This window comes from Musca domestica, unplaced genomic scaffold (genome assembly GCF_030504385.1).
Source record: "Musca domestica strain aabys unplaced genomic scaffold, Musca_domestica.polishedcontigs.V.1.1 11, whole genome shotgun sequence".
Taxonomy (NCBI): Eukaryota; Metazoa; Arthropoda; class Insecta; order Diptera; family Muscidae; genus Musca; species Musca domestica.
The window spans coordinates 935,963-953,514 of NW_026712133.1; the positions used below are offsets into that span (position 1 = coordinate 935,963).

The following is a 17,552-nucleotide window of genomic DNA, read 5'->3' on the forward strand; positions in this document are numbered from 1 at the left end:
ATAACTTCTATGACAAAAAACATTTTTGGTAACCCCGACGTTATTCTGATAAGAATCAGATTCACTGATAAATTTCAAATTTCCCCACCAGTGGTAAGGAATTTGGTGAAAGGAAGAAACTACTTCCACAAAAAAAGCAAAGAAATTCAAGAGCCAAAATCATCTGTTACATTCAATGTTTAATGGTTGTGAGGAAGGTAACCATCATATCATATATTCAATATGGTCCTAGCTGCAATAATAGAGCAACAACAACCAGAAATTGCCGAGTTGAGGAAGGCAATTGGGAATGTAAAAAAGGCTTCATTGGAAAAAAGAACGGTGGAGTTCTACAGCAAAAAGCTGAAGGAGATGGAAGCACATTCGGCGCATATCGATCGCAATGAAAACAAAATTCGAGCGGATCTTGCGGTAAGGTCACATCCCCATATCATAAGTAACGACTACCAAGTCATTGGAACAGAGTACAGAGCGACAACACCAAGGCAGACATCAAAAAGGGCAAGGAACAAATGTCTCAGAAACCGCTACTCGCAACAAGGAAGGGGGTGAAAAAACAATCCAGCCAGTCTACGTCAACCAGCAGTGTGGCTGCATTAGTGAGACCTCAGAGTGCTCAAATGCAGTCAATTCCAACTTTAATAAGGGATAGTTCAAGTCAAGCTGCTCCCTGTCAGATAGTGGAGGCAAGTGGAAGATATCCATTTCAATACGTTCGAGAATTTTGATGATCTAACGTTGGCGGGGTACGATGCGTCAGCATATATTCTCTTAGAGGAAGAGACGGAAGACAGAGATCAGGCTGGAACTTGGCAACTCATGTTAATCTGCCAAAAATTACAATCCCTCAATTCAATGGGGATTATTAGAAGTTGTAAACGTTTGCCTTGCCACAAGTGCAAAAATGTGGTATCTCAAGACCATCGTGGGAAAGACGAGAAGCTCATAAGGCAACATGAGTTATCTGAGGCGAATTACGACATTGCTTGGAGAACACTCCAAAATAGATAAACAACAAGATATTAACATTAAACCTGCGCAACATGTCTGGCGATAGCAGATCAGTGAAGAACATTCATGACAGTCTTCACGAATCGTTATTGACACTGGAGAGTCTTGGATTAAACCCGAAAGAATTGGATCCACCCTTAATCCACATCCTAACGAAGAGTAAGTGTAGAGTGGCAGTGGATTGTGGGTACCAAAGGGAATGTTTGAGGAGCCGCTTCGAATCCTTAGAAGCAGACAACACACAACGAAACGTAGATGTCAAATGTGCAACGGTGATCACCCCCTATATTACTGCAAACGATTCTTGGCAATGACAGTGCTCGAAAGACAGAAATGGGTTTCTAGAAACAAAATGTGTTTGAATTGCTTTAAGGATGATCATCAGGCAAAAAGGTGCACAAATAGGACGTGCAGAAAGTGTCAACAAAAACACAATACAATTTCGCATTTTTCCACAAGGCCACAAGTAAAAAAATAGAGCCAAATCATACGTACTCTTAGCAACCTCACGGGTTGCTATCAAGGCCAATAAAGGAAGATGCTATGAGTTTAAGGCAATTCTGGATTCCGGCTCACAGATTAATGTTGTGTCAGAACGACTAGTGCAGAGCTTAGGAATCGAACTCATTCAAGCATCTCTCTGTATTAAAGACGTTGGCGGAAGATAAAGAACCTCAAACCACGGAGTCAACGTGGAACTTCAGTCGATGAACGCGTCTAGAAGATTTTGTGTTACCAAATATAGTGGCACCGCAACCAAGCACTAACATCGACATTACATCATGGCCAATTTCAAAAAATATGTAGTAGCAGATCCCCACTTTTATCAAACAACCAGGATTGACGTAATACTTGGAGTAGAGTTCTACTTCAATATTATTCTATTACAAGAAATTCGAATGTCCAAGGAGCTCCCTATATTGAAGAAATCGAAGCTAGAGTGGATTGCTAGTGGAAAAATTCAGGCAGAATCAGGAGCTGCGACAAGGGAACAAGACTAAGTTTGTGAAGATCAAAAGTTGACAATAGCTGAAGGACAATGTGAAAACCACTTCAACCAAAGTACAACATTCAATGAGAATGGTCGTTTTGTGGTGCGATTACCGTTTTCAGTTGTTTCTAAGAAGATATCCGAAACCTTAAATTTGCGTTCAATGCGTTGAAGCGTCGCTTACTAAGGATAAAAGTCTTCGGGAGCAGTATGCTACATGTATGAAGAATTATGAGGATCTGGGGCACATGACGAAAATACATTCAAGGAAGGTGCGTGGAAACCATTACTACATCTCACACCATTGTGTTCTACGCCCAAATAGCAGCACAACCAAGTCATTCACTTCCAGAGGACTATAGGCTTATTAGTCCTTCATCTTTTTTACCAAATTTTGTAGAAAAAATAATAGATGTTGCGATTAAATGTCTAATACCTACAAATTGGATAAGCAGTGCCCAACACGCCTACATGAAAGGCAAATCCGTTGAGACAGGGTAACACAATGTCGTGGGTTATATCGAGAGAACCTGAATAGCTTATGTTTCACGTTGGCAGCCTTACTCGACATCGATGAGTTTAAACAATGTCACACATTACGCAATTCATAATTCTCTCATAAACCTCGGTATAACACTACTCCTTACAGAATGGATAAATGTTATGCTCAACAGTAGAATCATCAACTCAAGCATGGGGGAGTGTTCCGTCAGGAAATCAATATCAAGATACCTGTGAAATTATCAAGATAGGAAAGGGGCTGAAACAGAGCTCGTTCTCTTCACAAGGAAGGGGGCACACACTCCCGGATGGAGTCACGTTAAGCCTTTTCTCTGAAGCCAAGTATCTTTGAACTAAAACGACGAAAAAGTCTTTTAAAGAAAGTGCTTGGTGTAAAACTGAAAACTTTTATTAATTCAAAAGATGGCGGGCCATAGGAATTTGCAGCCGATTGCGCCTGGTAAAGTGGGCAAAAAAATATTTCATGACCAAAAATAAAGGACACTGATTCTTAATAACTTTAAAAAAGGTAAGCAGCAGACGACTATCTACAAATGATCTAATAGAGCAATCAAAGAATTTAATAACAAACGTTGTAATATGAGCACGGATATTGAACCTATACACAAGGCAAACAATCTGGTTGACTGCCAGTTAAATTAGATGCATATTACTCAAACTTGTGCCGAAAAACACCTCTAAAAAATAAAAAAAACAATGGCAGGACGAAGGCATGAACAAACGCTTCCTAACAGAAATTACCTTCTTTTAACCGGAAACATAGAAATTAACAGATTGAAACATGAAAATAAACATACCCACTGCTCGTTGACATTATTCGAGTTCATTAGAGAAAAAACAAAGGACGATATAGAATCGTACAAATCATTTTGATCAAGAGCAAGTCACGGCAATTTGTAGAAAGCAACAGATACATCATTACTGATCTATGCACATCACTAAAATGAGTTAGGATAGTATTGTGTCTTATAGTCACACCAACGTACAAAAGAACATATTTTTTACATATAATTTTTTTAAGTTTGTTATTATTTATAATTTTGTTCTATGTCAGCATATAACTGACCCATTTAATTATTGTTTGCCTAATCGCATGGGTTATTGGATGAAGTTATTTATTGCTTTATATTTAATGCTAGTTTTTATGAAATGTATAAATAGCAAGCAAAAAGAAATATTCTTTGCAGATTGCAAGAAATTGTAAGCATTCCAAGATTACACAATTCAAGTGTTGTGTATATCTACTTTTATTTATATTAATAAACAGAACAGTGTTGGCTTGTTTGTTCGGGATACTATAGTATTTTGTTGTTGCAAAATGGTATGGCTTCATTGTTGTTTTTTATAAAAACAACGTTTGTTTATTAGTTGAGAACGATGGTAATGTTCACCAAGGGATATGGCAGGGAATACCTTGGTTTCGGAAAGAGTTACCAATCCTCATTAGTTCCCTTGTCTTTTGTCTGGATATTCTCCCCAGAAGTTATTTTAAAAATAACTTCTATGACAAAAAACATTTTTGGTAACCCCGACGTTATTCTGATAAGAATCAGATTCACTGATAAATTTCAAATTTCCCCACCAGTGGTAAGGAATTTGGTGAAAGGAAGAAACTACTTCCACAAAAAAAGCAAAGAAATTCAAGAGCCAAAATCATCTGTTACATTCAATGTTTAATGGTTGTGAGGAAGGTAACCATCATATCATATATTCAATATGGTCCTAGCTGCAATAATAGAGCAACAACAACCAGAAATTGCCGAGTTGAGGAAGGCAATTGGGAATGTAAAAAAGGCTTCATTGGAAAAAAGAACGGTGGAGTTCTACAGCAAAAAGCTGAAGGAGATGGAAGCACATTCGGCGCATATCGATCGCAATGAAAACAAAATTCGAGCGGATCTTGCGGTAAGGTCACATCCCCATATCATAAGTAACGACTACCAAGTCATTGGAACAGAGTACAGAGCGACAACACCAAGGCAGACATCAAAAAGGGCAAGGAACAAATGTCTCAGAAACCGCTACTCGCAACAAGGAAGGGGGTGAAAAAACAATCCAGCCAGTCTACGTCAACCAGCAGTGTGGCTGCATTAGTGAGACCTCAGAGTGCTCAAATGCAGTCAATTCCAACTTTAATAAGGGATAGTTCAAGTCAAGCTGCTCCCTGTCAGATAGTGGAGGCAAGTGGAAGATATCCATTTCAATACGTTCGAGAATTTTGATGATCTAACGTTGGCGGGGTACGATGCGTCAGCATATATTCTCTTAGAGGAAGAGACGGAAGACAGAGATCAGGCTGGAACTTGGCAACTCATGTTAATCTGCCAAAAATTACAATCCCTCAATTCAATGGGGATTATTAGAAGTTGTAAACGTTTGCCTTGCCACAAGTGCAAAAATGTGGTATCTCAAGACCATCGTGGGAAAGACGAGAAGCTCATAAGGCAACATGAGTTATCTGAGGCGAATTACGACATTGCTTGGAGAACACTCCAAAATAGATAAACAACAAGATATTAACATTAAACCTGCGCAACATGTCTGGCGATAGCAGATCAGTGAAGAACATTCATGACAGTCTTCACGAATCGTTATTGACACTGGAGAGTCTTGGATTAAACCCGAAAGAATTGGATCCACCCTTAATCCACATCCTAACGAAGAGTAAGTGTAGAGTGGCAGTGGATTGTGGGTACCAAAGGGAATGTTTGAGGAGCCGCTTCGAATCCTTAGAAGCAGACAACACACAACGAAACGTAGATGTCAAATGTGCAACGGTGATCACCCCCTATATTACTGCAAACGATTCTTGGCAATGACAGTGCTCGAAAGACAGAAATGGGTTTCTAGAAACAAAATGTGTTTGAATTGCTTTAAGGATGATCATCAGGCAAAAAGGTGCACAAATAGGACGTGCAGAAAGTGTCAACAAAAACACAATACAATTTCGCATTTTTCCACAAGGCCACAAGTAAAAAAATAGAGCCAAATCATACGTACTCTTAGCAACCTCACGGGTTGCTATCAAGGCCAATAAAGGAAGATGCTATGAGTTTAAGGCAATTCTGGATTCCGGCTCACAGATTAATGTTGTGTCAGAACGACTAGTGCAGAGCTTGGGAATCGAACTCATTCAAGCATCTCTCTGTATTAAAGACGTTGGCGGAAGATAAAGAACCTCAAACCACGGAGTCAACGTGGAACTTCAGTCGATGAACGCGTCTAGAAGATTTTGTGTTACCAAATATAGTGGCACCGCAACCAAGCACTAACATCGACATTACATCATGGCCAATTTCAAAAAATATGTAGTAGCAGATCCCCACTTTTATCAAACAACCAGGATTGACGTAATACTTGGAGTAGAGTTCTACTTCAATATTATTCTATTACAAGAAATTCGAATGTCCAAGGAGCTCCCTATATTGAAGAAATCGAAGCTAGAGTGGATTGCTAGTGGAAAAATTCAGGCAGAATCAGGAGCTGCGACAAGGGAACAAGACTAAGTTTGTGAAGATCAAAAGTTGACAATAGCTGAAGGACAATGTGAAAACCACTTCAACCAAAGTACAACATTCAATGAGAATGGTCGTTTTGTGGTGCGATTACCGTTTTCAGTTGTTTCTAAGAAGATATCCGAAACCTTAAATTTGCGTTCAATGCGTTGAAGCGTCGCTTACTAAGGATAAAAGTCTTCGGGAGCAGTATGCTACATGTATGAAGAATTATGAGGATCTGGGGCACATGACGAAAATACATTCAAGGAAGGTGCGTGGAAACCATTACTACATCTCACACCATTGTGTTCTACGCCCAAATAGCAGCACAACCAAGTCATTCACTTCCAGAGGACTATAGGCTTATTAGTCCTTCATCTTTTTTACCAAATTTTGTAGAAAAAATAATAGATGTTGCGATTAAATGTCTAATACCTACAAATTGGATAAGCAGTGCCCAACACGCCTACATGAAAGGCAAATCCGTTGAGACAGGGTAACACAATGTCGTGGGTTATATCGAGAGAACCTGAATAGCTTATGTTTCACGTTGGCAGCCTTACTCGACATCGATGAGTTTAAACAATGTCACACATTACGCAATTCATAATTCTCTCATAAACCTCGGTATAACACTACTCCTTACAGAATGGATAAATGTTATGCTCAACAGTAGAATCATCAACTCAAGCATGGGGGAGTGTTCCGTCAGGAAATCAATATCAAGATACCTGTGAAATTATCAAGATAGGAAAGGGGCTGAAACAGAGCTCGTTCTCTTCACAAGGAAGGGGGCACACACTCCCGGATGGAGTCACGTTAAGCCTTTTCTCTGAAGCCAAGTATCTTTGAACTAAAACGACGAAAAAGTCTTTTAAAGAAAGTGCTTGGTGTAAAACTGAAAACTTTTATTAATTCAAAAGATGGCGGGCCATAGGAATTTGCAGCCGATTGCGCCTGGTAAAGTGGGCAAAAAATATTTCATGACCAAAAATAAAGGACACTGATTCTTAATAACTTTAAAAAAGGTAAGCAGCAGACGACTATCTACAAATGATCTAATAGAGCAATCAAAGAATTTAATAACAAACGTTGTAATATGAGCACGGATATTGAACCTATACACAAGGCAAACAATCTGGTTGACTGCCAGTTAAATTAGATGCATATTACTCAAACTTGTGCCGAAAAACACCTCTAAAAAATAAAAAAAACAATGGCAGGACGAAGGCATGAACAAACGCTTCCTAACAGAAATTACCTTCTTTTAACCGGAAACATAGAAATTAACAGATTGAAACATGAAAATAAACATACCCACTGCTCGTTGACATTATTCGAGTTCATTAGAGAAAAAACAAAGGACGATATAGAATCGTACAAATCATTTTGATCAAGAGCAAGTCACGGCAATTTGTAGAAAGCAACAGATACATCATTACTGATCTATGCACATCACTAAAATGAGTTAGGATAGTATTGTGTCTTATAGTCACACCAACGTACAAAAGAACATATTTTTTACATATAATTTTTTTAAGTTTGTTATTATTTATAATTTTGTTCTATGTCAGCATATAACTGACCCATTTAATTATTGTTTGCCTAATCGCATGGGTTATTGGATGAAGTTATTTATTGCTTTATATTTAATGCTAGTTTTTATGAAATGTATAAATAGCAAGCAAAAAGAAATATTCTTTGCAGATTGCAAGAAATTGTAAGCATTCCAAGATTACACAATTCAAGTGTTGTGTATATCTACTTTTATTTATATTAATAAACAGAACAGTGTTGGCTTGTTTGTTCGGGATACTATAGTATTTTGTTGTTGCAAAATGGTATGGCTTCATTGTTGTTTTTTATAAAAACAACGTTTGTTTATTAGTTGAGAACGATGGTAATGTTCACCAAGGGATATGGCAGGGAATACCTTGGTTTCGGAAAGAGTTACCAATCCTCATTAGTTCCCTTGCCTTTTGTCTGGATATTCTCCCCAGAAGTTATTTTAAAAATAACTTCTATGACAAAAAACATTTTTGGTAACCCCGACGTTATTCTGATAAGAATCAGATTCACTGATAAATTTCAAATTTCCCCACCAGTGGTAAGGAATTTGGTGAAAGGAAGAAACTACTTCCACAAAAAAAGCAAAGAAATTCAAGAGCCAAAATCATCTGTTACATTCAATGTTTAATGGTTGTGAGGAAGGTAACCATCATATCATATATTCAATATGGTCCTAGCTGCAATAATAGAGCAACAACAACCAGAAATTGCCGAGTTGAGGAAGGCAATTGGGAATGTAAAAAAGGCTTCATTGGAAAAAAGAACGGTGGAGTTCTACAGCAAAAAGCTGAAGGAGATGGAAGCACATTCGGCGCATATCGATCGCAATGAAAACAAAATTCGAGCGGATCTTGCGGTAAGGTCACATCCCCATATCATAAGTAACGACTACCAAGTCATTGGAACAGAGTACAGAGCGACAACACCAAGGCAGACATCAAAAAGGGCAAGGAACAAATGTCTCAGAAACCGCTACTCGCAACAAGGAAGGGGGTGAAAAAACAATCCAGCCAGTCTACGTCAACCAGCAGTGTGGCTGCATTAGTGAGACCTCAGAGTGCTCAAATGCAGTCAATTCCAACTTTAATAAGGGATAGTTCAAGTCAAGCTGCTCCCTGTCAGATAGTGGAGGCAAGTGGAAGATATCCATTTCAATACGTTCGAGAATTTTGATGATCTAACGTTGGCGGGGTACGATGCGTCAGCATATATTCTCTTAGAGGAAGAGACGGAAGACAGAGATCAGGCTGGAACTTGGCAACTCATGTTAATCTGCCAAAAATTACAATCCCTCAATTCAATGGGGATTATTAGAAGTTGTAAACGTTTGCCTTGCCACAAGTGCAAAAATGTGGTATCTCAAGACCATCGTGGGAAAGACGAGAAGCTCATAAGGCAACATGAGTTATCTGAGGCGAATTACGACATTGCTTGGAGAACACTCCAAAATAGATAAACAACAAGATATTAACATTAAACCTGCGCAACATGTCTGGCGATAGCAGATCAGTGAAGAACATTCATGACAGTCTTCACGAATCGTTATTGACACTGGAGAGTCTTGGATTAAACCCGAAAGAATTGGATCCACCCTTAATCCACATCCTAACGAAGAGTAAGTGTAGAGTGGCAGTGGATTGTGGGTACCAAAGGGAATGTTTGAGGAGCCGCTTCGAATCCTTAGAAGCAGACAACACACAACGAAACGTAGATGTCAAATGTGCAACGGTGATCACCCCCTATATTACTGCAAACGATTCTTGGCAATGACAGTGCTCGAAAGACAGAAATGGGTTTCTAGAAACAAAATGTGTTTGAATTGCTTTAAGGATGATCATCAGGCAAAAAGGTGCACAAATAGGACGTGCAGAAAGTGTCAACAAAAACACAATACAATTTCGCATTTTTCCACAAGGCCACAAGTAAAAAAATAGAGCCAAATCATACGTACTCTTAGCAACCTCACGGGTTGCTATCAAGGCCAATAAAGGAAGATGCTATGAGTTTAAGGCAATTCTGGATTCCGGCTCACAGATTAATGTTGTGTCAGAACGACTAGTGCAGAGCTTAGGAATCGAACTCATTCAAGCATCTCTCTGTATTAAAGACGTTGGCGGAAGATAAAGAACCTCAAACCACGGAGTCAACGTGGAACTTCAGTCGATGAACGCGTCTAGAAGATTTTGTGTTACCAAATATAGTGGCACCGCAACCAAGCACTAACATCGACATTACATCATGGCCAATTTCAAAAAATATGTAGTAGCAGATCCCCACTTTTATCAAACAACCAGGATTGACGTAATACTTGGAGTAGAGTTCTACTTCAATATTATTCTATTACAAGAAATTCGAATGTCCAAGGAGCTCCCTATATTGAAGAAATCGAAGCTAGAGTGGATTGCTAGTGGAAAAATTCAGGCAGAATCAGGAGCTGCGACAAGGGAACAAGACTAAGTTTGTGAAGATCAAAAGTTGACAATAGCTGAAGGACAATGTGAAAACCACTTCAACCAAAGTACAACATTCAATGAGAATGGTCGTTTTGTGGTGCGATTACCGTTTTCAGTTGTTTCTAAGAAGATATCCGAAACCTTAAATTTGCGTTCAATGCGTTGAAGCGTCGCTTACTAAGGATAAAAGTCTTCGCGAGCAGTATGCTACATGTATGAAGAATTATGAGGATCTGGGGCACATGACGAAAATACATTCAAGAAAGGTGCGTGGAAACCATTACTACATCTCACACCATTGTGTTCTACGCCCAAATAGCAGCACAACCAAGTCATTCACTTCCAGAGGACTATAGGCTTATTAGTCCTTCATCTTTTTTACCAAATTTTGTAGAAAAAATAATAGATGTTGCGATTAAATGTCTAATACCTACAAATTGGATAAGCAGTGCCCAACACGCCTACATGAAAGGCAAATCCGTTGAGACAGGGTAACACAACGTCGTGGGTTATATCGAGAGAACCTGAATAGCTTATGTTTCACGTTGGCAGCCTTACTCGACATCGATGAGTTTAAACAATGTCACACATTACGCAATTCATAATTCTCTCATAAACCTCGGTATAACACTACTCCTTACAGAATGGATAAATGTTATGCTCAACAGTAGAATCATCAACTCAAGCATGGGGGAGTGTTCCGTCAGGAAATCAATATCAAGATACCTGTGAAATTATCAAGATAGGAAAGGGGCTGAAACAGAGCTCGTTCTCTTCACAAGGAAGGGGGCACACACTCCCGGATGGAGTCACGTTAAGCCTTTTCTCTGAAGCCAAGTATCTTTGAACTAAAACGACGAAAAAGTCTTTTAAAGAAAGTGCTTGGTGTAAAACTGAAAACTTTTATTAATTCAAAAGATGGCGGGCCATAGGAATTTGCAGCCGATTGCGCCTGGTAAAGTGGGCAAAAAAATATTTCATGACCAAAAATAAAGGACACTGATTCTTAATAACTTTAAAAAAGGTAAGCAGCAGACGACTATCTACAAATGATCTAATAGAGCAATCAAAGAATTTAATAACAAACGTTGTAATATGAGCACGGATATTGAACCTATACACAAGGCAAACAATCTGGTTGACTGCCAGTTAAATTAGATGCATATTACTCAAACTTGTGCCGAAAAACACCTCTAAAAAATAAAAAAAACAATGGCAGGACGAAGGCATGAACAAACGCTTCCTAACAGAAATTACCTTCTTTTAACCGGAAACATAGAAATTAACAGATTGAAACATGAAAATAAACATACCCACTGCTCGTTGACATTATTCGAGTTCATTAGAGAAAAAACAAAGGACGATATAGAATCGTACAAATCATTTTGATCAAGAGCAAGTCACGGCAATTTGTAGAAAGCAACAGATACATCATTACTGATCTATGCACATCACTAAAATGAGTTAGGATAGTATTGTGTCTTATAGTCACACCAACGTACAAAAGAACATATTTTTTACATATAATTTTTTTAAGTTTGTTATTATTTATAATTTTGTTCTATGTCAGCATATAACTGACCCATTTAATTATTGTTTGCCTAATCGCATGGGTTATTGGATGAAGTTATTTATTGCTTTATATTTAATGCTAGTTTTTATGAAATGTATAAATAGCAAGCAAAAAGAAATATTCTTTGCAGATTGCAAGAAATTGTAAGCATTCCAAGATTACACAATTCAAGTGTTGTGTATATCTACTTTTATTTATATTAATAAACAGAACAGTGTTGGCTTGTTTGTTCGGGATACCATAGTATTTTGTTGTTGCAAAATGGTATGGCTTTATTGTTGTTTTTTATAAAAACAACGTTTGTTTATTAGTTGAGAACGATGGTAATGTTCACCAAGGGATATGGCAGGGAATACCTTGGTTTCGGAAAGAGTTACCAATCCTCATTAGTTCCCTTGTCTTTTGTCTGGATATTCTCCCCAGAAGTTATTTTAAAAATAACTTCTATGACAAAAAACATTTTTGGTAACCCCGACGTTATTCTGATAAGAATCAGATTCACTGATAAATTTCAAATTTCCCCACCAGTGGTAAAGAATTTGGTGAAAGGAAGAAACTACTTCCACAAAAAAAGCAAAGAAATTCAAGAGCCAAAATCATCTGTTACATTCAATGTTTAATGGTTGTGAGGAAGGTAACCATCATATCATATATTCAATATGGTCCTAGCTGCAATAATAGAGCAACAACAACCAGAAATTGCCGAGTTGAGGAAGGCAATTGGGAATGTAAAAAAGGCTTCATTGGAAAAAAGAACGGTGGAGTTCTACAGCAAAAAGCTGAAGGAGATGGAAGCACATTCGGCGCATATCGATCGCAATGAAAACAAAATTCGAGCGGATCTTGCGGTAAGGTCACATCCCCATATCATAAGTGACGACTACCAAGTCATTGGAACAGAGTACAGAGCGACAACACCAAGGCAGACATCAAAAAGGGCAAGGAACAAATGTCTCAGAAACCGCTACTCGCAACAAGGAAGGGGGTGAAAAAACAATCCAGCCAGTCTACGTCAACCAGCAGTGTGGCTGCATTAGTGAGACCTCAGAGTGCTCAAATGCAGTCAATTCCAACTTTAATAAGGGATAGTTCAAGTCAAGCTGCTCCCTGTCAGATAGTGGAGGCAAGTGGAAGATATCCATTTCAATACGTTCGAGAATTTTGATGATCTAACGTTGGCGGGGTACGATGCGTCAGCATATATTCTCTTAGAGGAAGAGACGGAAGACAGAGATCAGGCTGGAACTTGGCAACTCATGTTAATCTGCCAAAAATTACAATCCCTCAATTCAATGGGGATTATTAGAAGTTGTAAACGTTTGCCTTGCCACAAGTGCAAAAATGTGGTATCTCAAGACCATCGTGGGAAAGACGAGAAGCTCATAAGGCAACATGAGTTATCTGAGGCGAATTACGACATTGCTTGGAGAACACTCCAAAATAGATAAACAACAAGATATTAACATTAAACCTGCGCAACATGTCTGGCGATAGCAGATCAGTGAAGAACATTCATGACAGTCTTCACGAATCGTTATTGACACTGGAGAGTCTTGGATTAAACCCGAAAGAATTGGATCCACCCTTAATCCACATCCTAACGAAGAGTAAGTGTAGAGTGGCAGTGGATTGTGGGTACCAAAGGGAATGTTTGAGGAGCCGCTTCGAATCCTTAGAAGCAGACAACACACAACGAAACGTAGATGTCAAATGTGCAACGGTGATCACCCCCTATATTACTGCAAACAATTCTTGGCAATGACAGTGCTCGAAAGACAGAAATGGGTTTCTAGAAACAAAATGTGTTTGAATTGCTTTAAGGATGATCATCAGGCAAAAAGGTGCACAAATAGGACGTGCAGAAAGTGTCAACAAAAACACAATACAATTTCGCATTTTTCCACAAGGCCACAAGTAAAAAAATAGAGCCAAATCATACGTACTCTTAGCAACCTCACGGGTTGCTATCAAGGCCAATAAAGGAAGATGCTATGAGTTTAAGGCAATTCTGGATTCCGGCTCACAGATTAATGTTGTGTCAGAACGACTAGTGCAGAGCTTGGGAATCGAACTCATTCAAGCATCTCTCTGTATTAAAGACGTTGGCGGAAGATAAAGAACCTCAAACCACGGAGTCAACGTGGAACTTCAGTCGATGAACGCGTCTAGAAGATTTTGTGTTACCAAATATAGTGGCACCGCAACCAAGCACTAACATCGACATTACATCATGGCCAATTTCAAAAAATATGTAGTAGCAGATCCCCACTTTTATCAAACAACCAGGATTGACGTAATACTTGGAGTAGAGTTCTACTTCAATATTATTCTATTACAAGAAATTCGAATGTCCAAGGAGCTCCCTATATTGAAGAAATCGAAGCTAGAGTGGATTGCTAGTGGAAAAATTCAGGCAGAATCAGGAGCTGCGACAAGGGAACAAGACTAAGTTTGTGAAGATCAAAAGTTGACAATAGCTGAAGGACAATGTGAAAACCACTTCAACCAAAGTACAACATTCAATGAGAATGGTCGTTTTGTGGTGCGATTACCGTTTTCAGTTGTTTCTAAGAAGATATCCGAAACCTTAAATTTGCGTTCAATGCGTTGAAGCGTCGCTTACTACGGATAAAAGTCTTCGCGAGCAGTATGCTACATGTATGAAGAATTATGAGGATCTGGGGCACATGACGAAAATACATTCAAGAAAGGTGCGTGGAAACCATTACTACATCTCACACCATTGTGTTCTACGCCCAAATAGCAGCACAACTAAGCTCAGGGTTGTGTTCGATACGGCTTGCAAGTCATCATCTGGTTGGTCACTTATTATATTTTGCAATCAGGTCATAGGGTTCAAGGAGATCTATTTGTAATGTTGTTGCGATTCAGACCACAGAGATTTGTGTTCACAACTACATTGAGAGGATGTATAGGCAAATCCTAGTCGACAAAAGGAATCGCAAATATCAGCTAATCCTATGGAGAAACACCCCAGACAAGGAACACAAACGTTACATGTTTAATACGTTAACATGTGGTACGACGTGCGCCCCATATCTTGCTACGAGATGTCTGAAAAACCTAGTAAATACAATCATACAAAAATACCCATTGGGGGCGCTGGTACTTTAAAATAATTTTTATGTTGACTATTGCATGTGCCGGTCAGACAGTTTAGCAATGGCAATTGAGATGCAAAAACAGCTTAATACATTACTATTGGAAGCAGGATTTAGACTACGAAAATGGTGTGCTAACCGCTTAAAACTGCTTCATGGTGTTCCTCCAGAAGATAGAGAAGTAGATCTCTCTGGATTCCCCGAGCAGACCAATTTTGTTTGAGGAGTGATGTGAATGAATGTACTATCATCACCAAGCGGAAGGTCACATCTGATTCGGCAAGATTCTTCGACTCCTTAGGAATTGTAGGCCCTGTGGTGTCAGCAGCGAAGGTCTTTATTCAGCAGCTGTGGAAAAATAAAATTGGCTGGGACGAGGAACTGCCACCAGAAAAGGCAGCATATTGGTTATCGCTCCGAGAAAGCCTGAAAGTATTAAATGATTTCAAAGTATAGAAACCATAAAAAATTGAGATACATACATTTGTGGATGCCACAGAAAAGGCATAGGGAGATGGAAGGCATATAGTCAGACTCCTTTGTTCAAAATCGAAAATAGAAATAATAAAAGAGATCACTTTAACTCGGTTAGAGCTTTGTTTGGCTGAATTGGGAGCAAAACTTACTGCTAAAGTCAAGGCCGAATTGGGTTATGAAAAATCTTAGGACTATTTATTGGTCAGATTCAGAGATTACAACACTGAAAACGTTCGTTGCCAACAAAGTTAAAAATATACAATGCAGATCGCTAAGCACTCATTGGCGACATGTGTGACAAAGGATAATCCAGCAGATTTCATATCCAGGGGCATGAAACCGGATCAGCTGTCTGGATATACGATGTGGTTTTATGGACCCACATTTCTACACGGTAATGAATCTCTCTGGCCGGAACCTTTCTCAAAGAATGGAGAGAATTGAACTGATCTTGAATTTAAGAAGAAATCTAATTTATTGCTTTCTTTACATTTAATGATAGTTTTAATGAAATCGAAAATGTATAAATAGCAAGCAAAATAAATATTATTTGAATATTGCAAGAAATTGTAAGCATACCAAGATAACATAATTCAAGTGTTTTGTATATCTACCTTTGTTTATATTAATAAACACCAAGTCTACCTTACCTTCACTGAAGAATCAAACCAGAAGAGATCGTTATTGAAGTCGCACATAATAATGACATCAAAATACAGAACCACCTGATCATTAATATCGCGATCAATATCACCACACCAATAATTATCTTCGTCTACCAAGCAACAATTATACACATAAACTTTCAGGAATCCCATACTGACTGCTTTAAAAACACAACTTTATAGCTAATTGCCTTCGAAATAAATACCTCCCTGAATAGGACGATTATTTCGACAACATTTATAGCCCGATAACTCCACCCTTTGTGAGGGAACCGACGGCTTCAGCCATGTTTCGCTTGCCCTATTACGTGTAGAAGACTATTTTCGCAAATATTTCAAACTTCAGACATACTCGTAGATCTTGAAGTAAGATTGAACTTTGACAATTAAAATGGCCAACATTCAATTATAATTTAGTGCACTCAAAGATGAACGTAGCAAAACATTATCTTGAACAATTTTTCCTAATTTACTAGAGACCATGCAAGTAGAAATGAACATGCAAGTAGAAATGAACTTGCTGGCAAATAAGGTGAAGAAGGGGGAAAATATTGCAAAGGCTACACAATCAATTATTTTCCTCACTTCGCAGCTCATGTTGCTCTCATCAAATATATAGAAGATATAATCATCGATGTTTTAACGGATGCTCATCATGATCGTATAAGTCCATTACTACTTACACCACATCAATTGATCGAGCTCCAAACCATCAAACTACTCCGCCATCTTGTACTCTACCCATTCGCAAGGATAACGTGACGAATTTCTTCAAATTAATAAGGAGTATGGGAAGGATTATAAAAAAAAATATATATAACATATTTGAGATTCGCCTTCCATTAGTGGATCTTCAGCAGTATGATTTATTCAACATAATTTCAATTCCCATGCTGCCATGCGGTCGATTTATTTCAATATCATCGAAATAAACTATACTGGCAGCCAACGCCCATCGAGACGAGTTCGACGGCAGAAGCTTGTGACTTAGAGTCCACCATCCATCACTAAATTTGGAGACAAATGGCACAAAAGAATCAACGAATGTTTACTCTAGCCAATTTAGAATTGTCCTTTGTTTGTGGTACAAAATGACACACCTGGAAGTGCAAGGGTCTGGAAATTTAGAAATTAGGTCAGATTGTATCTTAAAGGACAACACCTTTACAATATACGGTCATTACGAAAATAAAACAATAATGCACACGTCATGTCTGAGAGTTAAGCCACTGGATTCCATAATCTCGTCCAGTAACAAACATTAAACAGCCCCTATAAAACAAACGCTGCTGAGCTCGTTACCTTACACCAGCTGCTAAAAACAATTAAAATCGGAAGCCTTCCACGACTAATAAAATCGACAGCCGTCCACCATCATACTATCAGCAATTAACCTCTTTGTGTTGGAATTGGAGTAGTCATATACGTCACAGTCAAGTTTCGCAACTGCAAAACTTAGAAAAACATCAACCAACACCTACATCACGACAGTCAGTATCATCAACATACGTCATGACCCGACAGTTTCTTAAACATTCCCCGTTCAACGTGGGGAAGAATCATAAGAACATATTTGACATATACATTTTTTACTCTTGTTATTATTTATAATTTTATTCTATGTTAGCATATAACTGACCTATATAATTATTGTTTGCTTTATGCAGGTCAA

At 38.5% G+C, this 17,552-nt stretch overlaps 1 long non-coding RNA gene across 1 annotated transcript; it reads right to left on the reverse strand.

Annotated features, from left to right (window-relative positions):
* Positions 1-15,008: 15,008 nt before the first annotated feature.
* On the reverse strand, positions 15,009-15,453 carry LOC109613796 (uncharacterized). The gene is made up of 3 exons (XR_002195198.2): positions 15,365-15,453; positions 15,221-15,275; positions 15,009-15,164 (listed from the first exon to the last, which is right to left on the reverse strand). It is a non-coding gene; the product is annotated as an uncharacterized LOC109613796 (long non-coding RNA).
* Between the last annotated feature and the right edge of the window lie 2,099 nt (positions 15,454-17,552).